The sequence below is a fragment of the Protopterus annectens genome, chromosome 3.part1 (genome assembly GCF_019279795.1).
Source record: "Protopterus annectens isolate FY-2018-M chromosome 3.part1, PAN1.0, whole genome shotgun sequence".
NCBI lineage: Eukaryota > Metazoa > Chordata > Ceratodontiformes > Protopteridae > Protopterus > Protopterus annectens.
The window spans coordinates 899,022,395-899,050,199 of NC_056732.1; positions in this window are offsets into that span (position 1 = coordinate 899,022,395).

Consider the following 27,805-nt stretch of genomic DNA (forward strand, 5'->3'; position numbering starts at 1 on the left):
CTAGGCTTATCAATGCCCTAGGGCAAATAGCCTAGTATGAACCTATGAACCTATGTGTACTGCTATAGTACTTCTGCCATATGTTGCATGTGTGTGTGTTGTGGGGGATGCGCAGGTAATGGCCAGATATGTCTGCGCAGGCAACACGTCTGAAACACTCTGGGTGTTCATCCCTACATACTCTATGTGTGTTGCCATCCAACCCTGTGATGTGGACACACATTACTCAGCCTGGATATACATATCCCAACAACACCACAAGCACAGTACACTACCTTGCTATGTATGTATGTAATTACACAGTTATTCACTAGTTAGGACTGTGATGCTATCCATGCAGCCCACTGGGCAAGTGGAAGCCACAACACACACTGCCGGCCCCTTTGCAAAAGCTTACCACAGACAACCCACATAGTGCATGTAATGTGCACACACATATCTAACCCAGACCGTATGCACACCACTTATTTATCCTGTCCAGTGGACTACAGATACAGGCACATTCTATAACAATAGCAGGAGGCTACTACAGCACAGGACAGATTCACATGAAGGCAAGGCATCTGTGGTCAGCAGTGGTAAGATGCTTCACATTCACCAAATGCACAGATATTGGCAACATTGTTGCAGACAGTTTAGGTGCAGGTATCCCCCCCCCCATTCTCCTACACAAGTGGAATTAGTTATCACAGATGACTGTAACCTCCCTATCATCTCACATGCCCAGGTGAGGGCCACCCTCAACATTGCAGAACACACAGCATCACTGTTACAAAATGGTATCCCTGGATGTGTGATACGTTCACCCCTAGAGGACATAGCACCACATTACAGACTGATATTAAACCCTGGCCATACTACAGGATATGTACCTGAACAGTGCCATACATACACAGTGGTCCCACATCAATGAGGAGGAACCTCTACTGACCCTGGGAACTACTGCATCATATGCATAACTGGCCTTGTGTTCTAAGCTATGGAAGTTTTAAGTATGGACGACATGTACAGCAATATTACATATGTATATAAATCAGGACTATGTACACACAACCTATCTCATGGACATACCTATAGATAGTGAACTATGATACATTTGGAGGTTTCACAGTAAACACAGTATTAACCTGCTACTTTGCATTACCTGTGTTTGTGTCAGCTGTTGCTGTGCCAGTGGTGCTACTTGCTGTTTGCTGCTGCTGCTACTGGTTTTGTTGCTGGCTGTCTTTATTTCTTTTTTTTTTCTCTCTCTGTCTCTCTCTCTCTTTCTCTGTCGGTTTTGTGCAATGAATGTATTGCATGTGTGGAGTGTGAGTACTGGATGCTTTTGTAGGTATCTGCATAGGTCCATGTGATGGCCTCTGCACCAATTGTAAGGCAGCATTTGCTAATTGCATGCAGCCAGTTGTGTACTGATTGCATGTCTCACTGTGATTTTAGGACAGTGCTATAAAAGGGTATGTGAGATAGGCGTTGCCCTTTCAGATTGTAAGGGCGTGGACCATGCTGGTATGCTGTCGACAGTGTTCTGTGAGTGTGAAGGTTAGTACGTCTCTCATGCTTCATGCTGTGTTGTAAATTCAGGTTGCTGCATTTCTCTCACCTGTTCCCTGTAGTGAGTGTGTATGCATACTGACACCTACAACTATATTTCATATGTATTAATATATATATATATATATATATATATATATATATATATATATATATATGTACATATACATACTTTCATATATGTACATTAGCTGACATTATTGGGTACAAGCTAACAATTAGCTGGGCTGTTTCTGTTAACACTAAACTAGTATGGGAATCCAGTAATTGGGACAGTAAAAGTCTACCTGACATGCTTTGGGTAGTACACATCCTATATTGCCTTTATCTTCATTCCTACTATTACATGTTCTACTTATTTTAGCACTATATTCCTGTATGAGAGTCATGGCTTACTGGTAGGTCATACAGACTACTGTTACAATGGTCTTGTGGTAGGGCCTACTAGTATGCTTTTATTTTGCTTTCAAATTGAGTACAGGGCCTGTCAATCAAAGTGCTGGAGGCACCTTTAAGCAGTTCAAGGGGGTAGTAGGTCTCACAGGGGTCAGGCTGTGTTGCAGATTCTGGTTGCTGCATTTATCTTCACTGTTTCCTGTAGTGAGTGTGTATGAATACTGACACCTACCACTGTATTTCATATGTATTAATATATATATATATATATATATATATATATATATATATATATATATATATATATATATGTATGTGTACATATACATACCTTCATATATGTACATTACCTTACATTATTATGTACAAGCTAACAATTAGCAGGGCTGTTTCCGTGAACACTAAACTAGTATGGGAATCCAGTAATTTGGGCATTAAAATTCTACCTGACATGCTTTGGGAGTACACATCCTATATTGCCTTTATATTGATTCCTACTATTACATGTTATATTTATTTTAGCACTATGTTCTTGTATGAGAGTCATCGCTTAGTGGTAGGTCATACAGACTAGTGTTACCAAGGTCCTGGGTTCGAGACTGACAGTAGGAATTTATTTTTCTTTCAAACTGAGTCTAGGACCTGTCAATCAAAATTGCCAAAGGCACTTTTAAGCACTTAAAAACAGGTCTGCGCTCGTTTGCGCGGAGCTCATGCATGCGCACTGGCGGTGAGCTCCGCCCAGACAAGCGCACACCTGCGCTATTTTCTTTGAAAGAAAAGAAAAAGGGGTGACAGGAAAGTGGTGAAAAAGGGAACACAAAGAGGGTAAAACAGTAGGGAAACAAGCTTGGAATTTGCAGGAAGGATGTAGGTGAGGCCCATAGCTGCCCATGTCTTTCTCAGCAACAGCTGTGCATTTGTATGCAATTTGGTGTGACATTTGGAACCTTCCACCCCTGAGAGAGGTGTCAGGACAACATTAATACCTGTTGTACAGCCAATTGTAATTAACAGTTTCAATGTCCAGCGGACATGTGTGCAACATGGACAGCTATGTATGGGCGTAATTTTTTTGTGGGTACAGAGTGCCCTTTTTTTTATCAGGTGAGAGTGGTATGTCAGGTGAGGTAGTCGGTATAGCTGGGGAGGTAGGTTGGGTAGGTTAACAGACAAGACAGACAAGACGCATACAGGGGCGGTGTATGACACATGTGGGGGGGTTACACAATTGACGGGGACGGAAGTTGGGACATCCAGGGCACATGAGCCCACAGATGGCAACAGTGGAACTGATATCCCCACCCATAGGCAGTTGCCACTGTTCCTTCACAGCCCAGGACAGGGCTGTGCTGGGGGCTGTGCAGGCGGGACAATGGGCATGCCCGTAAGCTGTGCCACCCGGGCCTCAAGATGGCGTAGGGGCCCAAGAACAGAGTCTTGGATCTCCCTTCACACCACAGACCGGACACCTTGGAGGGTGAGTGGACGAGCTCCTCCGGCCACGCTTGCAGAGGGGGGACGGGCCCCATCCCCTGCAGCGCTTTCACCCGAATGTGGCACGGGGCCACCGGAGGAGGGTCCAGCCTGGGCACTAGTGCCAGGTGCAGTCGCCAGCTGAGGTGGGAGAGGTGGGTCCACTGGGACCTGCCTTTCCAAGCGTTCTAGGCTTATGAGTATGTTATGTTAGTTTGGGTTAGTGGCATATTATTCCATTCAAATTAGTTGTAACAGCATGCATTGGTATTCCCGTTAAACAAACACACAGATATTAACACCATTGAACAACGGGCATATCAATATCACATGCATTATTTGAACGGAAATACACAATCAAACAACATGCAGGGTTGATTAATGGCAACAGGCCATCAGGTTTGCAGGTTTGCAGGTATGAACAGGGCACATGCAACAACAGACATGCATATATTTTTGAAACAGGACAAATGTCCATGGTTAATGAAATGTTCACATACCAATATTTAGTGGGTTTTTAATTTGCAATTATAGGGTGGGGTGGAGAAAGAAAATGATGACACATTCATAAATTATACATTGATATACATTTGTAATAGAAACACAATTAACTTGTGGGTGATAGTTTCCAAATGATTTTTAATTGACTGTCATGCTAGACCTGTTACAGATACATCACTATCCTAGTTATTTTGAATTTGATCAGATACATCATCCTGCTACACTTTGATGACAGGGCAGGGGACAACTATGGATGTTTAGTATGTCAGACAATCATTCATTCTATCTGCAAATTGCTGACTGTGATCACCATATACAGATTTTGGCCTGAACATTCAAGAGTCAGACACACTGAAATCAGTTTGGGAAGTTAAGTTTTAATTCCCACATGCATTTAGTTCTGTAGAACCACACTGAAGCTTATATATTCAGGAGTTATTACTACTTTATTCATTGATACATGACCCTTTCTGTCACTCTCACACATCCTGCAATTTCACAGTTCAGGTTGGTACTTCTAGGCTTTCTTCACATATTAGACCTGTGGTGATTCAAACACTTTCCAGCAGCCTCACTTCTGTCATGATTTAGCATTTCAACAGGGGATATATCTCACATGTGATTACCTCAGATTCTGAAGCTGTACTCTTGAGACTACTGCAGGATATACTACATTTAATTAATAGTGGGACATCTGTATTACAGCACTATTTATTTCTATCACTTATATTTCCAGTTTCACTTGCATACTGATGAACTTGTTGCAGCCATACCTGCAGACTTTCACTTGTTGCTTGCACATTCTATTACTTTTAATCAATACACTGCAGTGTTCTGCTACATGCTACACTATAATATTTATTTACAAGTACTAGGTGGGGTTACTAACCTGCATGGTGGCACAGCCGCACCAGCCTGCGGTCATGTGCCCGTCGATTCATAGAGCGGACACCTGCAGCTGTAATACAAAACAAGTAATATTGGAATACACATCTCCATGGTAATAGCTAGTTGAATTCCTTACATACATAAGTAAAATGTAACTTACTCAGTAGTGGGGCGTTGGGCATATCCCGGGCCTCCTGGATCCATTGGGTCAACTGGTCTTGCTTACGTCGCTTCAGGTCCGCATGGTGGTGATGGACCTGCTCACCAGTGCGTGGAATCCCAGTAGCACTAGTGAGAACATGAGCCAACTGGTCCCATGCCTCCGCCCTGTACGCTCCCCATGAGACCAGGCCCTGCATGAGTTGGGCCTCATGATGGCGAACTAGGAGCCAGACCATGTATCTGGACTCCTCAACACCCCACCGCTGTGCTCGAAAGCAACATCCCTCACCTACTCCACTCATTCTGCCTGCAGGTCTATTCTACAATCATTTATGCTGTGTATTCCCACCTATGGGGCTTATATATGCCGATTTTCCTGCACATTTCTATGACTGGCCATTTTGGAATTGTATCTACTTCACAGAAACTGCTTTATCATGCTCCATTTTGGATTATATCCTATATATATATAAGCTATTTCTGCATTTCTGAGTACTGCTGTCATGGCTTAGTGGCTTAGTACCTTGACTCTAGTGCATGGTATCCTGGGTTTGAATCTGACCACTGAATTTCAATTTTTATGACTGTCTAGAAATGACTTCAGGACCTGTCAATCAAACATGCCAAAAGCACTTTTAAGCACTTAAAACCAGGTCTGCTCCCATTTGCGCGGAGCTAACGCATGCGCACCGGCGGTTAGCTTGTGGGCGCGGCACGCACCTCCACGCAAACAGTGTGCACTGGGTTACACCTTAATTGGCTAGTAACACGCATGTTAAGCTAAGCACAGCTAGTTGCACACAGTTTGAGCCTGTTAAACCAGTGCTTAGCTACGGGCAAGCAATTTGCAGTTTGTGAAACACTACTCAGCTACGGGCACTCTGTCTCACTGCAGTTTAGCTATCAGTACATTTCTAAATAATTTTATTATTGTATTACTTGGAAATATATGCTCCATTTCATTCCATTTTACAAAAGGAGATACTTTTACATTTGTACAATACTGTCAGGGGCCTTTTTAGTGCTTATTTACAAAAAAAAAAGGTTGTTGTGTGGGCTCGAACCTTGCCTGCCTGCTCTTAAGCCGACAACTCTACCGCTATGCTATTACTTCTTGGCTTACTTTGCATATGTAGTTCTTATATCCTTTTCCACTGATTGCTAACTGCAGTTGCGCTAGTAGCACACGAGCGCACACAGTAGCAAACATTTACGGGGTTTAAAAAAAATAAAACAGTTATCATTTTCATTTTATAACATCTGTTCACTCTTTACATTGCTGGTCTGTGGGGGCATGTGTTGTGTAGTGTGTTTATTCACATTTACATGGCCTTTCTCGTGGCTGTTTACTTTCAGCCATTATAGACTTCTGGGGGCGTGTCCACTTGCAGGGCTTAGCCAACGGACACGCCCCCTACTGTCTTACACGGACCGTGTAAGAGTTACAGTGTGATTTAGCATGCCTCATGCACCTCATGCATATGCATGACATGCTGACATCACACTGTTTAACTGCAGCCTCCGTGTAAGAGTTATAACTCTTACACGGAGGCTTCCTGAATCTGGCCCATTATCCTTGTGAGTGTAGCAGTCCGGACAATATATGTATTAGTAACATAGAAAGCAACAATTGGTACCATATGACAAGCAAGATAGCGACATTATTTTTGCAATATATACAGTAGCTTATCTAGACTGGCATCTGCTATTTGGAACAGGCTAGCTAGAGACATGAAGAATCAAGAAACAATTAAAGATTTCAAAGATTCTATTAAAGAATACTACTTCATTGAAACACATCGCAACTGCTTCTGTGACAAAAGCTAATCTGGTACAATGGTCTTCCAGATTCTAAGGACTTTATCACGGTAGGCTGCGATGTCTACAGCAATTGATTATAATGTGTACACACTTGTATTAAGTGTATTTGCGTATTAAGTGTATTTTGCCATGCCTGTCAATATATCATTGTCTCTACAACAGTTGTCATCCATTTCATACACTGGTATAAGTATATATATTTGCCATATTGCAATGTAACTGTTCTTCCCTTAAGTTGTACTGAAGTTAATATACAATATAATATTGTATACTTTCTGACTAACTCTTTGAGCTTGTACACACATACAAGTGAGAATTCCAAAAATTCTTACATTATTGCACTCCAAAGATTTTGGATTAATTAAAAGGACAATGTAGTAAATAGTGTTCATGTGTGATATGCACGTATTTTGCAATATTGACAAGAAAGATTTTTATCTATTTCAAAAGTGCAGAGTATATTGCCTTAGCTTACATTATGGTTATATATGCAGACACATACAACACACACACACACACACACACACACACACACACACACACACACACACACACACACAAACATATCTCTCTCTATATATACATATATATATATATATATATATATATATATATATATATATATATATATATATATACATATATATGTATATATATACATATATATATATATACATATATATATATATATATATATGTATATACACACATATATATATATATATATATATATATATATATATATATATGGATTCACTTTAGAAGCTCGACATACTGAAATATTGAAATTCAGTATTTCGAGCCCATAAAGTGGAATCCTGAAAACGAAACCTCAGAAGCAAAAATTCAAAACCTCACACACTGGAGATTTTGAATTAGAGCTTCCGGTGTTTCTCTGTGGTTGTGGATTCAGCTAAGTGTCTATTTGTTAACGGTTTTGGGTTGGGGCTGTGGTATGTGTTAGGATGTTTTGTTGTTGTGATGTTTGTGTGCGAGGAGAATGTAGCTTGTGTTGGTGTTTTGTGTGTGTTTGCATGTAGTGTGACCTCGGAGTTAGAATATTTAAGTGGGGGTGTAGGGGGCCTTGACCTCCTGCTTTTATGTAGTAGAGAGCTTGTATTTGTGTGTGGGGAGGAAGTTGTGTGTGTGTATGTGTGTGTGTGTGTGTGTGTGTGTGTGTGTGTGTGTGTGTGTGTGTGTGGAGTAGCAGCGCTAATTCAAAATCTTCTGTGTGCGAGAGTTTGAATTTCGCACGTCTGAGTTTTCGTTGTTGTCAGGTTTTGACTTTACAGCCTCGGAATACTGAATTTCGATATTTCAGTATATATGGGATCCATACTTATGGACGAACGGCAATTTCACCGAAAGTGAAAATGACGATCATACATTCACGAAAGTGCTTTTCTCCAAAAAAGCACTTTTGCGAAAGTATGATAAAAATAGGGGAAATCAGCGGGGAATTGCTGTTGCTTAGATTGGAGTACAGTGGGGAAAATGGAATATTCCTTTTTCCCCAATGTAGTATGATCTCAGAGTGAGAATATAAATGTTAGGAGGGTGTGCAGGGGGGCTTGCCTCCCTGCGTAAATGTTAGTTATGTGTGTTTTTTTTTTGTGTTTAATTTGGTGACTTTAGCGAAAGCGCTTTTTTGGTTAAAAGCGCTTTCGCTAAAGTGTGTTCGGTAGATGTGGATTTGGACTATAGAACTTTCGTTCAATAGTACGAGATCCATATATATATATATATATATATATATATATATATATATATATATATATATATATGTGTTTGTGTGTGTGTGTGTGTATGTGTGTGTATACAGTATATATGTGTGTGTGTGTGTGTGTGTGTGTGTGTGTGTGTGTGTGTGTGTGTGTGTGTGTGTGTTTGTATACAGTATATATGTGTGTGTGTGTGTGTGTGTGTGTGTGTGTGTGTGTGTGTGTGTGTGTGTGTGTGTGTGTGTGTGTAAATGGGTCTATATTAAAAGACTGAAAAATTAAAACCATGAACGCCTAAAGAGCGAAAGAAACGGAACATTGAACTTGCTATTGCATCCCACACACCCCGCTAAATATATATTCCAACTCCGAGATCGCACTACAGTGAGGAAAGGGCAAATATTCCAATCTTCACTGTACCGCGATCTGACAAACAGCACTTCGAGATTCCGTTTTTATATCTCTTTAGGTGTTTGTGGTTCTGCTCTTTCAGTCTTGTAATATAGACCCTTTGTAAACATACCTTACCTGAATATCATACTGATTCATTTGATGCATTTTTTTACACAGCAATGCAGCTATGCATCTACCTGCATACTATTCAGGTATGTAGCATACCAGATCCATAACTAGGCCTGAGCAAATGGGTTGGCTGCCCCAAGTGAAAGATGTTCAGTGCAGAATCAGCAGGTGCCAATTATGCAAGAATTGAGTAATGGCTAAGGTGGCACAAAGGGGGCAACTGCATCATCTCGATTGCTCTTTAGTGCATATAGTGTTTTAAGGCTGATGTTGCATTTGCAGTCAAACCTGAATGCTGTAGCACTCTGCATGTGGTCTAAACTGTTTCATATTTGCAATTCTAATAGCATTATAAATAGATGATAAAAGAACCTAAACATCATTTTCAACAAAAACAGAACATGTTGGAGAGATAGGTACATATCTTAGAGACTACCACTTCCCTGGAAAAGACTTCCCATCCATGTGAAACAGAGTTCAGTGCAAACACAGAAATGAATGGGCAATCAGACATTTACCCTTGGACTGGTACCTATGCCCCTAAAACCAGCTGTAAATGCTTGGCCACCTAAAACAAGCTATTTTCAGCACTGTGGTGGAAAGTTATGGGTCGGTCCAGGTAAGTGTGCGATTGTGTGGACATGAGGGTTAGGGCGGGTTAGGTGAGTTAGGGTTAGGGTGTGGGTCAGGTAAGTGTGCGATTGTGTGGACATGAGGGTTAGGGTGGGGAAGGTGAGTTAGGGTTATGGCATGGGTGAGGTGACTGTGTGATAGTGGCGGACTTTAGAGTTTAGGTTAAGGTAAGTGGATAGTTAGCAGTGTATGTATAGTTTAGTGTAGGGTTAGGTGTAAGAGTTTAGGTGTATGTGTGTGGATTGCTGTTTGTTTTGTGTGCTTGTGTTGTGTGTAGGTGTTTTGGAGCAGCAAAATTTTTCCCTAGGAAAAAAATTGCTGTTCTGTATGTTCGATGTTTTAAATTTTCAATTCATAGGGTTTGATATTAGAACACTCAAAATTTTGAACATTGGGTGTTCTAATATAGACCCTAAAGCAGATGCCCTATACTGACCGACTAAAAAAACTTCAACTATACTCTGTCGCATATCGTCTACTCAGAGGTGATCTCTGCTTAACATACAAGGCCATGTCAAACCCAGAGCTGTTGGACATGCTACACTTAAAGGAATCCCAGTCCCTCAGAGCCACATGCTCCAGGGACCTAAACCTTGTCATCACAATGAACAAGACATACTGAAGAGAGAGGTTCCTGACCCAAAGACTGCCCAAACTGTGGAATAGACTGCCCATACATGTCAAGCAGAATGCCTCCTTGGTCCTCTTCAAAAGGAACCTTGATGATTGGAACGGAGATAGGAAATTCACCCCGGGGATAGATAGCTCCAATAGCTCAGGGGTCAGGGGACATTGATGTGATATATATAAAAACAGGGAACTATTATATCTAGGCTTGTATGGGGCCCTAGGCCACAGCCTAGTACAACCTATGAACCCCCTGTGAAACCTATACCCCCTAACCAACCTGTTATTTACTTATGAAAAATATGGCTATGTTTTAAAAAGGCCTAGCTAGCTTAGTAGCTTAGTAATATGAACCTATGTGCTGAGTTAGTACACGCACTGCTACATAGATGCTGATACTCTGCTGCAAATGTCACAGTATTCATGTTTCCTGACATACATGCTTCACAATAGCAAGTGTGCACTATTTAAGGTCAGTTTGAATTATATAAGACAGTTCTAGGCGGTCATGTGCAGCAAAGTGGATAAGATCATCTGATTATAATCAACACTCAAGGAGTACCACACTGCCATGGAAGGGATCTATGTCATTGCCAACTTCTCACATGTCCTTGGTGCAATTGATTGAACCCATGTCCCAATCAAACCCCCTTCTGTTTATGATGTAGAACATTGCATTATTAGAACGGGATGGCCATCACTCAATTGTCAGGTAGCATGCTCAGCAGATGACATCCTTATTAACCTCATGACAACATATCCTGGTATGGAGAAAGTGCCTTATTACTACTTGGTAAAAATAGATGTGCATGATTAATGTTTTCAATCTCACTATACTGAAGTGTGAAGTAACTCATCTAATGTTTTGTCCACTTATTCTAATAGGTGATTGCATTAATTCACTGGGACCCTGGCTTGTGACACCATTCAAAGCCCCATCTATGCTTACTAAAGATGCTTTCAGTTGGGCACACACCATGACAATTCTTGACATGTAGAAATCACAATGCAGATGTCTGGACACATATGGGAGTGTACTATAATACATGTGAAAAAGGCTGCACAAATGGTCACTTTGTGTAGCAGTGTTGCGCAGTATGATCACATCCAAGTGCAGTGGTCTGGAAGCCCTAAGTAATGATGATCTACTTCCTAGCTGCTGTCTGCTCCCTCTGCCAACGTCTAACCCCTGTGTTACCCTGCTCTACTTGTGCTTCCAGCACTAATCAGTCTGAACCTAAAGGAACCCCTGCAATTAACTGCGATACATCTCACAGCCTATCTGCCCTACAAACCCTATAACAAGGATACAAGAAAATTACTCTGCTCTACTTGTGCTTCCAGTACTAATCAGTCCAAACCTAAAGGAACCCCTGCAACTAACTGCGATACACCTCACAGCCTATCTGCCCTACAAACCCTATAACAAGGATACAAGAAAAGTATGTGTATTAAACAACTCCTGCCTGAATTGTCATTCTACTAGTGTACTGCTGATACAGGTGGTAATTTACATATTGAGCTAAGGCAGCCAGCAGCCCCCCCCCCCCATTCTATACATAAATCACTCTCTCTCTCCCATCCTCTTTAGAATCCCTCCTTTTCACTTAGCGCCCACCTTTCCCTTGATTATTACATCTGACTTTTTCTTACATCTGCCTGCATTTTTAGGGCTGTCCACTAGGTGGCAACCTTTACCCAGCCTCAACCCCTTCTCATCCTCTCTATTACATAGCTACTTACCCTATTTCTCCTTTTGTACCTGCATTGCCATCCTGTTCTCCCACCTTACTCTTTCCTACTTCTTGTCTACTATTACCTTTCCTAGGAACACTTCTCTCTGGCCTTCATCTCATCTGACTTTTAAAGCTTACCTTCACATATTAGTCCTGCTGATTGTTTTTCCTCTACAACTGCTCCAGTCTCTATCTTCTGCTCTATTCCTTAGTCCATATCATCATACCACTGCCTGTCACTCACTTAGCACTCCATTTTCTTTTTTTTCCCATTGGTCTTAGCCCATACTTGTCTAAACCTTCTTACTTGCTACATTATTACCTGCACTGCATGATGTTCAATCACCTTCTTTGACTTTGCCTGCTCCTTTGCCCCTCCCACCTGCACCTGCACTTCCCCTTATTCCCCTCCCCTCACTACCTTTATTCCTCTAACTCCCATAATTACACTGGGTTTATTGGGTCGCCATCTTTAGGATTAGGGATTTGCCCTGGCTGCTGTCTGCTCCCTCTGCCGACGTGTAATCCCTGCTGTATGTAGTTATTGTATGGCTTTTATTGAGGCTCTTTTTACCAAAGATTTTTGTTTAATATATATCTATTGGTAGGTTTGGATATTTCAAACTGTCCAGGCCTTTGTTTAATGTCTTAATCTAACTATGCTTGTATTGTATAAATGTTGTAACGACTTGTTTCCTTACATTTTGTGAAGGAATTTTATAGACTATCTGAGTTCTTAAGGATTATTCATAGTATACAGTATTTTTTGGAGTGCTTGTATTGTGCTACTCTAGCAAGAAAACTGTTTAGGTTTATTTTGCGTTTGCTAAATGTACAACTCTAATGGCGACTGCTTTCCCACCCTTTGTAAAGCCTTACCTAAACTGTAAATGCTCTAACTGTTGATTTCTTGCACACTTGAGCCGCTAGTAGCATTTCCTACTTGTATACTATCAATAGTAGCTTTCTTACTGCTTGTTGATGAAAAGCCATACCTAGACTGTAAAATGCTGTATCTAATGCCTGTAGCATGTTTAAGCCAATAGCGGCATTTTTGTATGCTATCTACCCTGCTACATATTTACAGCACAGCGATTCAATATCGCTTGTTCCCAAGCCTGGACACGGCTCGGTCCACTACAACAACCTCGTGGTGTTTCACTAAAGGTAACTTGAGCCTAGTAATTAACCGGCTATACTCACTGTTTTAGTGGCTTCTTGACAGATGAAGCAATTTTACTGTGTGTCCTATGCTGAAATCAGTGTTTTTCTGGTCACTAGTTCACTACATCATTTTGATCACAACGGACCTTTATGGTACCGACTGTTCCCTAGACTGGCCTCTGCCCTTGGTATTACACCACCCTCGTAGTGTTTCTTTTAGTTTTAAATAAGAGCTAGCTTACCTGTCTAGCAGCAATTACTTGTAAAGTGAAAATTCATAGGTATTAAAGGCTACTGCTGGCTTCTGTAACAAGCCGACAATGGCACAGGCTGCCTCTGGCTTTTTAACAAGTCGACTACAGCAAGTTTATTATGCCTGGCTTGTGTAACAAGCCGATAAATTAAAGTGGAAAATTCATAGGTATTAAAGGCTGCCGCTGGCTTCTGTAACAAGCCGACAACAGCACAGACTGCCTCTGGCTTTTTAACAAGCTGACTATGGCAATTTTATTAATCCTGGCTTGTGTAACAAGCCGATAAAGTAATGTGGGAAATTCCTAGGTATTAAAGGCTGCCGCTGGCATCTGTAACAAGCCGACAACGACACAGACTTCCTCTGGCTTTTTAACTCGCTGACTATGGCAATTTTATTAATCCTGGCTTGTGTAACAAGCCGATAAGGGCACAGACTGCCTATGGCATTATAACAAGCCGACAACGGCAAGGTTTTTAATTCCTATTCTCAGGCAGATCCTACTCTGAGCACGACCATATTTATCTTGTTTTCCCATAACTGGTAATTTGATCTTGAGCGGCGCCTCCTAAGCACTTACTCTGAAGCCTAGTTTTCTTTCACTCTATTCCTGATTAGCTGTTACTGTGTAATTTTACGGTCTTTCTAAGCCTGTTCTGACCCAGCATAGTCCTCCTTAGTGTTTGTTTAATGATGACTGACTATTGTTGCCATTAAATAGATAGGAACAACATTTACTTGTATTCTCTTGTTACTGCTAATTCTAGGGACATATAACTCTTGCAGAAAGTGTTTTATTGCCATGCAGCATTTAAATAATTGCTTGACTATGTTTTACATCTGCTGCTACCAGGGTTAGGTTATTGTATAACTGCTATTTTTAATTATCTGCCTCTGTGAATTGTTCCATCTTTAATACAAGGATATTGCACTGTTTATTTGCTATCGACATATAAGTATAGGTGAATGTTTAGTATAATATACTCTGTACTGTTTTATTTGCTATCTATATATAAGTATAGGTGAATGTTTAGTATAATATGTCCACTCAACTTGCTCTGTGCTAACTCCTGTTTCTTATAACTGCCTTGTCTCTCTTGCCTCCTTAACTTACCCTGCTCTACTTGTGCTTCCAGCACTAATCAGTCTGAATCTAAAGGAACCCCTGCAACTAACTGTGATACACCTCACAGCCTATCTGCCCTACAAACCCTATAACAAGGATACAAGAAAAGTATGTGTATTAAACAACTCCTGCCTGAATTGTCATTCTACTAGTGTACCGCTGCTACAGGTGGTAATTTACGTATTGAGCTAAGGCAGCCAGCAGCCCCCCCCCCATTCTATACATAAATCACTCTCTCGCTCCCATCCTCTTTAGAATCCCTCCTTTTGACTAAGCACCCACCTTTCCCTTGATTACTCCATCTGACTCCTTCTTACATCTGCCTGCATTGTTAGGTCTATCCACTAGGTGGCAACCTTTACCCAGCCTCAACCCATTCTCATCCTCTATATAACATAGCTACTTACCCTATTTCTCCTTTTGTACCTGCATTGCCATCCTGTTCTCCCACCTTACTCTTTCCTACTTCTTGTCTGCTACTACCTTTCCTAGGAACACTTCTCTCTGGCCTTCATCTCATCTGACTTTTAAAGCTTACCTTCACATATTAGTCCTGCTGATTGTTTTTCCTCTACAACTGCTCCAGTCTCTTCCTGCTCTATTCCTTAGTCCATATCATCATACCACTGCCTGTCACTCTCTTAGCACTCCATTTTCTTTTTTTTCCCATTGGTCTTAGCCCATACTTGTCTAAACCTTCTTACTTGCTACATTATTACCTGCACTGCATGATGTCCAATCACCTTCTTTGACTTTGCCTGCTCCCTTACCCCTCCCACCTGCACATGCACTTCCCCTTATTCCCCTCCCCTCACTACCTTTATTCCTCTAACTCCCATAAATACCCTGGGCTTAGTGGGCCGCCATCTTTATGATTAGGGATTTGCCCTGGCTGCTGTCTGCTCCCTCTGCCGACGTCTAACCCCTGTGGTATGTAATTATTGTATGTTTTTTTTACTGAGGCTCATTTTACCAAAGGTTTTTGTTTAATAAATATCTATTGGTAGGTTTGGATATTCCAAACCGTCCAGGCCTTTGTTTGATGTCTTAATCGAACTGTGCTTATATTGTATAAATGTTATAGCGACTTGTTTCCTGACATTTTGTAAAGCAGTTTTATAGACTATCTGAGTTCTTAAAGCTTATTCATAGTATGCAGTATTTTTGGAGTGCTTGTATTGTGCTACTCTAGCAAGAAAACTGTTTAGGTTTATTTTGCATTTGCTAAATGTACAACTCTAATGGCGACTGCTTTCCCGCCCTTTGTAAAGCCTTACCTAGACTGTAAATGCTCTAACTGTTGATTTCTTGCACACTTGAGCCGCTAGTAGCGTTTCCTACTTGTATACTACCAATAGTAGCTTTCTCACTGCTTGTTGATGCAAAGCCACCCCTAGACTGTAAAACGCTCTAGCTAATGCCTCTAGCATGTTTAAGCCGATAGCGGCATTTTTGTATGCTATCTACCCTGCTACATATTTACAGCACAGTGATTCAACATCGCTTGTTCCCAAGCCTGGACACGGCTCGGTCCACTACACCAACCTCGTGGTATTTCACTAAAGGTAACCTGAGCCTAGTAATTAACCAGCTATACTCGCTGGTTTAGTGGCTTCTTGACAGATGAAGCAATTTTACTGTGTGTGCTATGATGAAATCAGTGTTTTTCTGTTCACTAGTTCACAACATCATTTCGATCACAACAGACCTTTATGGTACCAACTGTTCCCTAGCCTGGCCACTGCCCTTGCTATTACACCACCCTTGTAGTGTTTCTTTTAGTTCTAAATAAGAGCTAGCTTACCTGTCTAGCAGTAATTACTTGTAAAGTGAAAATTCATAGGTATTAAAGGCTGCCGCTGGCTTCTGAAACAAGCCGACAATGGCACAGATTGCCTCTGGCTTTTTAACAAGCCGACTATGGCAATGTTATTAATCCTGGCTTGTGTAACAAGCCGATAAAGTAAAGTGGGAAATTCCTAGGTATTAAAGGCTGCCGCTGGCTTCTGTAACAAGCCAACAATGGCACAGACAGCCTCTGGCTTTTTAACAAGCCGACTATGACTATTTTATCAATCCTGGCTTGTGGAACAAGCCGATAAAGTAAAGTGGAAAATTCATAGGTATTAAAGGCTGCCGCTGGCATCTGCAAAAAGCCGACAAAGGCACAGACTGCCTCTGGCTTTTTAATAAGCCGACTATGGCAATTTTATTAATCCTGGCTTGTGTAACAAGCCGATAAGGGCACAGACTGCCTATAGCATTATAACAAGCCGACAACGGCAAGTTTATTAATCCCTATTCTCAGGCAGATCCTATTCTTAGCACAACCATAGTTACCTTGTTTTTCCATAACTGGTAATTTGATCTTGAGCGGCGCCTCCTAAGCGCTTACTCTGAAGCCTAGTTTTCTTTCACTCTATTCCTGATTAGCTTTTACTGTGTAATTTTACGGTCTTTCTAAGCCTGTCCTGACCCAGCATATTCCTCCTTAGTGTTTGTTTATTGATGACTGACTATTGTTGCCATTGAATAGGTAGGAACAGCATTTACTTGTATTCCCTTGCTACTGCTAATTCTAGGGACATATAACTCTTGCAGAAAGTGTTTTATTGCCATGCAGCATTTAAATAATTGTTTGACTATGTTTTACATCTGCTGCTACCAGGGCTAGGTTATTGTGTAATTGCTACTTTTACTTGTCCGCCTCTGTGAATGACTAGTTCCATCTGTAATACAAGGCAATTGCACGGTTTATTTGCTATCTACGTATAAGTATAGGTAAATGTTTAGTATAATATACTCTGTACTGTTTTATTTGCTATCTATATATAAGTATAGGTGAATGTTTAGTATAATATACCCACTCTTAACTTGCTATGTGCTAAGTCCTGTTTCTTATAACTGCCTTGTCTCTCTTGCCTCCTTAAGTTACCCTGCTCTACTTGTGCTTCCAGCACTAATCAGTCTGAACCTAAAGGAACCCCTGCAACTAACTGTAATACACCTCACAGCTTATCTGCCCTACAAACCCTATAACAAGGATACAAGAAAAGTATGTGTATTAAACAACTCCTGCCTGAATTGTCATTCTACTAGTGTACCGCTGCTACAGGTGGTAATTTACGTATTGAGCTAAAGCAGCCAGCAGCCTCCCCCCATTCTATACATAAATCACTCTCTCTCTCTCTCCCATCCTTTTTAGAATCCCTCCTTTTGACTAAGCGCCCACCTTTCCCTTGATTACTCCATCTGACTCCATCTTACATCTGCCTGAATTTTTAGGCCTGTCCACTAGGTGGCACCCTTTACCCAGCCTCTACACCTTCTCATCCTCTCTATTACATAGCTACTTACCCTATTTCTCCTTTTGTACCTGCATTGCTATCCTGTTCTCCCACCTTACTCTTTTCTACTTCTTGTTTACCACTACCTTTCCTAGAAACACTTCTCTCTGGCCTTCATCTCATCTGACTTTTAAAGCTTACCTTCACATATTAGTCCTGCTGATTGTTTTTTCTCTACAACTGCTCCAGTCTCTGTGTCTACCCACTCCATTCGCCCTGCGGGCTCACTACACTCCCCTCTCTGCCCCCAATTCCCACCCGCACACAGGGGTCCTACTCTTCTACTTTCTAATCACACCTCTTCCTTCTCCCATTACCCCTGTCCACATTTCCTATTGGCCATCTTCTCTTTCATCTCCTATCCCTAACCACTCCCCTCCATAATCTCCACTCCTTCCTATCTTTACTCACTCCCACCTTAAATACTTACATCTACACATATATACAATAAATAGCCAATCCTTCCAAATGGCTAATCTAACCAACCCTTTTCTAATTCTACTCTGTTTCACAATTTTACCACTACTACTCTCCTCATATGAGCATCCAATATATCCACATACTAACTACCCCAACCAACAAACAAACTCTCAACCCTTACCACACCTGCATGACCATGCAAACATAACATGCTCACCTAGCTGCACACATGCAAAGTATCATAGAACACTACACATTAAATATAATACACTATATCTCAAAAGAGTGTTACTTCTTTACAGCAAATTCCCTCACCCAAGCTATCTTGTACAACTCTTTACAGTAAAGGACTGTGATATTCATCCTAACCCTTGCCCAACAGCAACCCCTATCTCTCTTCACAACCATAATCAGTCTTGCAATTATCCCCTTACCAAACTTTTAAACTCTCTCCTACTAGCTCATCTTAATATTTGTAGTATCAACAACAAAGTGACTCAACTCCATGCTCCCCTAGAAGTATATTCCTTTGATATTATCTGCCTAACAGAAACATGGCTAAAACCTGTCATCAAAGATAATGAAATGATCCCACCTGGATATAATATCCTAAGAGTTGACAGAGTAGCTAAGAAAGGTGGTGGGGCTGCTATTCCATTTAAATCTGGCTTGCAATTAACAACATACAACTGTAATATACCCCTAGACTCCAATACTAAAATTCTCATCTCTAAACTTGAACTTAACCATGCTAAATCAATCTATATTATCTGTATGTATTTGCCTCCTGGTAGTAACATAGCCGCCTTGGAAAATATTCTCTGCTGGCTATCCCAACACCTGCCTCAAGAAACCATAATCCTAGGCAATATAAATTTAGACTGGAATTCCTATAGCAGCACTCTTCCTACCACCCACATAAACCTATATGATGTCTCTCAAACCATCACCTCCCCCACCAAAATAAATAAAGCTAACAAGAAAGCAAGCATATTAGACTGCATTCTCACAAACAATCCCACTCACTACTATGATTCTGGAACCCTCCCCGATGATATAAGTGACCACTCACTTACCTACATCATCAGACTAAAAGCAAACACCCCTACTCCAATCTCTATCAGACATATTAGATCCAAACAAAAATGAACCCTGATCTGTTCCAAATGGAACTAAGAGCATGCAATTGGGTTCCCGTAAAACAACTTCCATTAGATGACGCCGTTAATTTCTTTAATTCTACCTTCCTTGCTATTCTTAATCACCATGCTCCATCCAGATCTATTAGGATTAAGGCCAAGTCTGCCCTATGGCTTTCTTATGAAACCAAACACAAAATTCATCTCAGAAATAAACAATGGGTCAAATGGAGAACAGCTAAAAACCTTGCTGACCAACAAACCTTTAGACAGCTAAGAAATGACACTAAGAAGGCTATACTCTCTGATAAACAAAACTACTACTTACAATATCAACAACCTAATCACAACAACCCACATAAATTCTGGGCTAGCATTAAGCAGTTACTCCACCCAGGTCAATCCACTACACCAAACCCTCAAAATACAGATAAGAAAAATCCCATCCATACAGTTAATACCTTCAATACCTTCTTTACAGATGCTATCTGTTAAATAAAAAATCAGAATTCAATACACAGGAGGTTCAGATTCAAAAGTTTACTAGTGTACACCAGGAGGCAAAATACCATACAAGTACAGAATTTTGTCTGACATGATGCAGGAAGTACAGAATATTTTATACTGTTTGCATTCAAGTTATGCCCACCTTACTGACGTGGTTAGTCACAAGGCATCTACATCACTTTTACTAACAGTATTCTATTAATCTAATAATGCTGATGCAGTACATTTAAAAAAACTTTTCCTTTAGATACAATACGGCCTTGCTATCCAGCTGGCCAGTCATAATGTCTTTCTGTAAAGTTATTCATTCAAGGTTTCATATCAGTTCGAATACAATAGCAGATTCAGTCTTTAAATTCACCTCTTTGTTCACTGTTTCACTTTCCCACCAGCTGTGTTTTTATCTTACAGGGACAAGTTACTACATCAGGAAAGGAAGATTTAATTATTTACAAGGACAAGTTATCTTATCAGGAAGGAGCAGAAGATTTACACATTTTAATTTCCTGACCCAGCAGATAATCACTTATGAAAAGCATAACATTAAGCTTGCTGAGCTGGCAGCTGCCACGGTCAGGGGTCAAAGCACACTGCAGTTTCAGAAGCTACTTGCATTTACACATGAATTTATCCCTTCTGTTATATGATTAATAGAATAACATGCATTATAAACTACCTTGCTTTTAAACTAGCATTTTAGATATATTTAAATACATATTTTTCTAACATTTCCCCCCCTATTAATACTTTTTATTCTATTTTGAAGTATGCATAGTGTCATTTCATCTCCTAGCCTTTCCCACCCAGGCTTTTCAGCTAGATGAGTCATTTAATCTATACTTCAGAAAAAGCATCATCTGAAATCAATCTTTCAATTTCAACATCTTGGTAGAAAGTTTCAGTAACAGATACATCAACAAAATCTTTGATTAATCTTTTCATGCAGGGAATTCCACAGCAGACACATGCACCTATTAGGAGTATACCCACACAAATAGCAATTAGAATGTTCATTAGGATGGAACCCCACCCCTCAAACAGATTCTGGAAAAAGTCCGTCAGTGGGTTTGTGCCTGGTTCAGTCATGGCTGATACTTGCTGAATTACCTCTAGGTGATTATTTATCTCATGGCGATTGTCAGGGATGAAAGCACAGCATTCTTCTTTGATAAGCGCGCACGTACCACCTCTCGCCACTAGGGTGAAGTCAAGAGCCATCCGATTTTGTAGCACAACAGTTCTCATTTCATTCATTTCATCAGTCACTAATTCTAGGGCGGAATAAGTTGCATTACTCATTACTTCAAGAAGTTTCGACAACTTCCTCAGCTCCCAGATCGATTTGACTGCTCCATAGGCTGGTAGTATTCCTGCCCAGGATATAACACTGTCACCCAAGTCCATATGAGTCAATTCACTTTTGTCTTTTACTGAATTATGGTCTTTCAAACCAGCTTCGATCTTTCCAACTGGATTCACAGGTTTCTTAACTGGACCTTCAGATTTTCGAGCTGTTTCCCTTACTTTTTGTATCTTACCCAAAGGTAATTCTGCAGTATGTCTTATTGCTGGAACCAGATAAACCGAAAAACAACTGCTGGACCAATTCTCAGGTAACCATTTATATGCCTTTTTCCCACAAATAAAATAACAGTTTTCTACTTTATTACTAATACGCATTAGCCCTGCATGAAAAATTTTCTGATCTATAACTGACAATTGTTTAAACAAAACTAGATTTTTTTGAATGTTACTCATAGTCGTTTTCAATGAGTTTAAATACGAGTCATAATTAGTATTGCAAAAAGTATTGCCATTACCATTCTTAATATAACATCGGTAATATATGGTTATATTACAATTGCTCCAGACCACCTGGAGGGTGTCATTTTTGTAGAAACATACAACTCCTTTTTGTGTGACAGGTAAAAATAAAGCTATTTTGTCCTGTGATCTCACAGTTCCTGTGTCGAAAAGTAAATTCTCTCAAGTCTCATTTATCCCCAAAGGGACAGCAGACATTATCAGTCCTCCATATGCTGTTGGTATAGCTGTACAAACCCAGCAATTTAAAATGTTCATAGTCTCTGCATCGACACGTTTCATGGCCAGGTATGTGTAAAATTTGGATGCCAGTCTATAGACGTTTCATCACGCCTTCCCACTTTCACTTGTGTGGTTATGTGTAGGATGAACCACAGCAAGAGGAAAATTGTCACAATTACAGTTAATAAATGTACACACAACAAAATGATTATGCAACATCTCTGGGGTTGATCTAAACTTCTATTTGCTTTGTTTTTGGCCATCTCGGTCTGGTTGTGTATCAGTCTCAAAGTTTTTATCAAGATGAAAGCTCTTTACCGGTTTACAATGCGTCAAATGAACCCAGGACGTCCTCTCGGCCACTCTAACTGCAGTAGGCGTTGCCAACAAAACCTGTTATGGATCTTCCCACTTTGGACTTGCCCAGTTTTTCCTTTTCGCCACTTTCAGCCAGACCCACGACCCTGGGGCCAAGACTGCTTCCACCTGTCTGGTCTGTTCCTTATCTGAAAAAGAGTTAAACTGCAAAACAGATTTATTCCTTAACAATTTCTTCATATATTCTGCTAACGAACTGTCAGCCTCTTGCTCTGCAGGCATGAGAGCTTTCCACTGAGGCACATAATATGCTCTCCCAAAAACCATTTCAAAGGGAGTAAAACCCTTTACATTTGGAACCGTTCTCATACTCAGCAGTGCTAAAGGCAGACAGTATATCCAATTCTTTTGGGTCTCCTCTACTAGCTTCCTAAGTTTACTTTTTAGGGTACCATTGTACCTTTCCACCAGTCCTGCTGACTGTGGGTGGTAGGCACAATGGTTCTTTAAGGAGATACCAAAAAATCTCCCAAGCTGGTGAATCGTCTGATTCACAAAATGTGTGCCATTGTCACTATAAATCCTCTCCGGAATGCCAAATCTAGGGATTACTTCTTTTATCAGGGCTTTTGCCACTGTTGCTGCATCCATGTTTTTGGTTGGAAAAGCTTCTACCCATTTAGAAAACATGACTACAATAACTAAACAAAACTTCTTCCCTTCACATTTATTCAATTCTATGAAATCCATACAAATAGTATGGAACGGGTATGGTGGTATAGGAAAACTTCCTTGCTTGGTTTTAAATGCTCCTTGTGCATGGTGCTTGCTACAAGTATGACAAGCTTCACAACATTTTTTTGTGTAGTTTATGTATCCGTATGTTTGGAATATTCGATTTACTAACTGTACCATCCCCCCTGTTGAAACATAGCACTGCCCATGGCTCAACAAAGCTGCATATCTAAATAAATTAGATGGCAATATCGGTTTTCTTTCTTTGGAAATGTACAGTCCATTCTCAAGAATTGCACCTCGTTTTACCCATTTTTGTTGTTCTGCTTTTGTAGTAAGCATCTGCATTGTTTCTAACATGTCTAAATCTAAAATCTCAGAGGGTTGTAATTCCTCATTTAAAAGTAAAGTTTCTGAGTCTGAGGCTGCTTGCTTTGCAGCTGCATCAGCTCGTGCATTGCCTTTTGAAATCTTATCCTGTTGTTTTGTATGAGCTACACATTTACAAATAGCTACTTTGGTAGGTAACTGAATAGATTCTGATAGCTCCAAAATAAATTGCACATGATTAATAGGTTTTCCACTGGATGTAATCATTCCTCTATTTTTCCATTGTTGTGCAAATACATGTACTGTAGAAAAAGCATACTGACTGTCAGTATATATGTTTACACACTTGTTTTTTGCTAAAGTACATGCTCACGTCAAAGCTATCAACTCTGCTGCTTGTGCAGATAAGTTGTGTGGTAAGGATTGAGCTTCTAAAATTTCAGTGTCTGTAACTACTGCATATCCCACCAGATTCTTCCCTGTAGGACCCCTTCTGCATGAGCCGTCCACGTAATATGTCACCTCGGCATTATCCAAGGGCATATCTGTAAGATCTTGTCTAGATAAAGCTAACTGTTCAATTTCCTGCAGGCAGCTGTGTGGTGTGCCCTCCGCAGGAGTTGGAAGTAATGTTGATGGATTCATTGTACATCGTTCAATTGTCATATGAGGTTGGCTCAGCAGTATAGTCATACATGAAAGATGTCTAGCAGGAGAAAGGTATGCCATTTTCTCTTGCAGTAAAATTATTGCAACTGCATGAGGCACTCTCAATGTGAGAGGGTGAACACCACTGAGGGCAAAGCCTGTACTGCCATTGCAGCTGCAACTACTGCTTGTACACAGTGAGGCAAAGATCATGCCACTGGGTCTTACTGTGATGAATAAGCTATGAGGCATTGCTTGTCCCCATGTTGTTGCATCAATACTGACGTCATGTACCCTTGCTTACAATCTACGGTCTGAAAGAACCGTCTGTGATAATTTGGAAGTCCTAAAACTAATGAAGAAGCTATCAACTGCTTCAACCTGCAGAAAGCCGTTTCTGCTTCTGTTATCCATTGTAAAATATTTTGTGCTGCCATTGGTGTCTTATATATCAAATCAGTCAGTGGAGCAGATTCCAAAGCATAATTTGGTATCCAGCTCTGACAAAAATTAGTTTTACCTAAGAAAGACATCATTTCTTTCTTGGTTGTTGGTTTGGGTGCTTGCAAAATTGCTGTTTTTCTTTCCTCATCTAGTATTCTACCTTCATTGGGTATTACATATCCCAAGTATCTAACTTGTTTTCTCCAAAGTTGTAACTTACTTTTGTTTACTTTGTGTCCTTGTATTGCTAAAAAATTCAATAATGCTACAGTATCCTCCCTGAACTGTTGCTGGGTGGGGGCTGCTAGCAAGATGTCATCTACATAAAGTAGAATTTGACTACCTCCTGGTGGGGTAAATCCTGCCAGGTTGCTAGCCATTTCTTGTACAAAAATTGTTGGGCTCTCAAAATATCCCTGTGGTAGTCGAGTATACGTATACCTTTTACCCTGAAATGTAAATGCAAACCAATATTGACTATCAGGATGTATAGGTATTGAAAAGAAAGCATTGCTAATATCTACCACAGAGAAATACTTCTGTTGCGGTTCTAAATCATTTAACAAAGTATGTTGGTCTGGCACCGTAGGTGCTCTAGGTATTACTGCATTATTTACAGCTTGTAAATCTTGTACCATCTGCCATTCCCCGTTTGCTTTTTTAACAGGAAATAGGGGTGTATTACATGTTGAATCAGGAGATTCTACCAGTACTCCTTCTTTGAGTAATGCTGCTATTATAGGCTTTATTCCTATTTCTGCATCCTTTCTCAAAGGGTATTGTCTTTTCTGTGGTCTAAAAGCTGACTTTGGGGTAATTGTAACTGGTCCTGCTGTTCGAATAAGTCCTACATCTGACTTGCCTGTTGACCAGAGAGTTGTTGGAATTTCACATAAGGTCTTTTCTTCTTCTTCTAATAAAAATGCTAATCAGCTGTCCTCGCTAGATTGCAAGTGTACAGCTGGATGTGTCTGTGTCAACCAATTCAGTTTTTGTTTTTGTATCCCTTGTTCTGACAGTTCTAAATCAGTCTGTTTCTCCCATCTTGTTACTTTTTCTCCTAAGTCTGCCCATTTGACACTTTTGTTCTTTGTCAAGCTGACATGTGGCAACCGATTTGATCTATACAATGCAAGGAATTCTTGAGGTAATGAACAGCTAACTACACTGTTCCCCTCAGTATCCCAGTACAAAGTACGCAAAACCAATCTAGTTGCATGATTTCTAAACAGTTCTTGCTCATACTCTCTATCAGGTCCTGGTGTGGTACAGTAATATAGAGTACAGTGTAACAAATGCTGTTGATCAGTGTCAAGGGAGGGGGCTTTACTGATGGCTACGTTCATCAGCTCCTTGGTCACTGCCCCTGGACCAGTCGTGACTAGGTCCTGGCTGTACCAATAAAAGGTTTCACCCTCCGATCGCACTACAAAGGTATCCATTTGTCTCTGTGCCTCCATACCTTGTACAGTTGGAACTACTGCTATGCCAAATATCTGCATAAGGTCTCTGCCCAATAGGTTTACTGGACACTTTGCAGAAACAACTATTTTACTTCTCTGGGGCATACCTGAAACAGGGTCAGTTATTGCTATATCATGGGAAAGTGGTTCCCTGTATAGCTGTCCATTTGCGGCTTTTACTAGTATATTATCAGGTGATTCTGAATGTTCTGGTAACTTGGAGGGGTGTATCAAAGTCTGTGACACTCCTGAGTCACACAGGAATTTGACTTCCCTTCCCTCCACCAGAAGTGTCACTTCCGGTTTTGTATCTGCTAGGCAGAGCTTCAGGCTCAACAATGCTAAATCTAAAATTTCATTTCCATTTTCGTCTAAGTCAATTTGTACTTCCTCTACTCCTTCTACTACATTGGCATTTGTCTTTTCTATTCTAGCTGTTACTGGTGATTCCTGACTTTCATATGATGTATCCTCACTATCATATAGTCAGTCCTCATTCCCTTTATCTTCCGTCGTTGCTTTCTTATTTTGTTTACAGTCCCTAGCTAGATGCCCTTTCTTCCCGCACTTGAAGCATTCACCTCTCTTTTTCCTTTCTTCAAAATCTTCTGATCGTTTGTCAGACTGTTTGTTTCCTTGGGCATTCTTCTTGCCCTTTTTACCTGACTGTAATACAAATACTTCAGCTCCGTCTTCAGCAGTGAAGACTTGTGCCTTCTTTTTCTTTTTACTATTAAAATGTCTCTCAGCATGTCTAGCGTATTCGAGTAAGGCTTGTAGCCTCCCTGTTCGATGATCTATCATATGCTTTGTAATGAAGCTACTAATAGGTGCAATGCAACCTTTCAAAAATGCATTTTTTAATTGTTGTTCATATGGGGAATCATTCGTTTGGTTCTCCGGAATCAACATACCGCTATGATTATTAAAACATTCTAATAATCTAGCATAGTATCCATCTATTGTCTCATTTTCCTGTTGTACGCATTAATTAATGCAAGTCCAGTCTGCTCTAGGTTTCCATTTCTCAGAGATTCGGTCTGTCAGACCTTTTACTCTGTTGTCTAATTCTGCGTCACTATGTGGGAGTGGCCTAAGTTCTGCATTACGAGGATTCCAGGTGCCACAAATCTTGTTCCAATCTGGACCTATAATTTGTCTTACTACTTTTTCTACTTCTTCCCCATTCAAGTGGTAACTTAACCTCATGCCTTGTAAATCTTCTAAAAATTTCGTAAAATTAACTTTTGGATAGGGGATTCCCTCAGTAGCCTTCCGGATATCTTCCAGTGTCCATGGTCTATATACTAAGAGTGTTGGATCCTGCCCTTCCTGTCCTGCCTGAGGATTTGGAACTTCTATAAGCGGGCATATTTCTTCCTCACTCTCATCCTGTAGATTTCTCCCTATCTGGTATAATTCTGTGTCCCTATGTGTTTTACGTGTTTGAGACCTAGTCTCAATAGGATCTCTAACAAATGGTTGTGGTCTTACTGAAACTTCAGGATAACGCAGAGGCGGACCAGTCTGTCCACTCGCTTCATATCCTGAAAAGGGTAAGGGAGGGGGCAAGGGAGGAGGAGGAGCTGTAGCTATTACCAAGTTATTATCCTCTTTGTCTAAAAATAATGTTTTTAAATTTTTAAGCTTCTGTTCTCTACGATTTGCTTCCTCAATCCACCTGTGTGCTTGAGGTATGCCTAGTTGGCGTTGCTTTTTTGCCTGACCTCCTGCATCAGATTTAAGCTGTTTAAGGAGTTTAACTAGTGTAAGTTTATCTAGTTTACCATCAAATTCATATTTGTTAACCCATTTCATATAATACCTA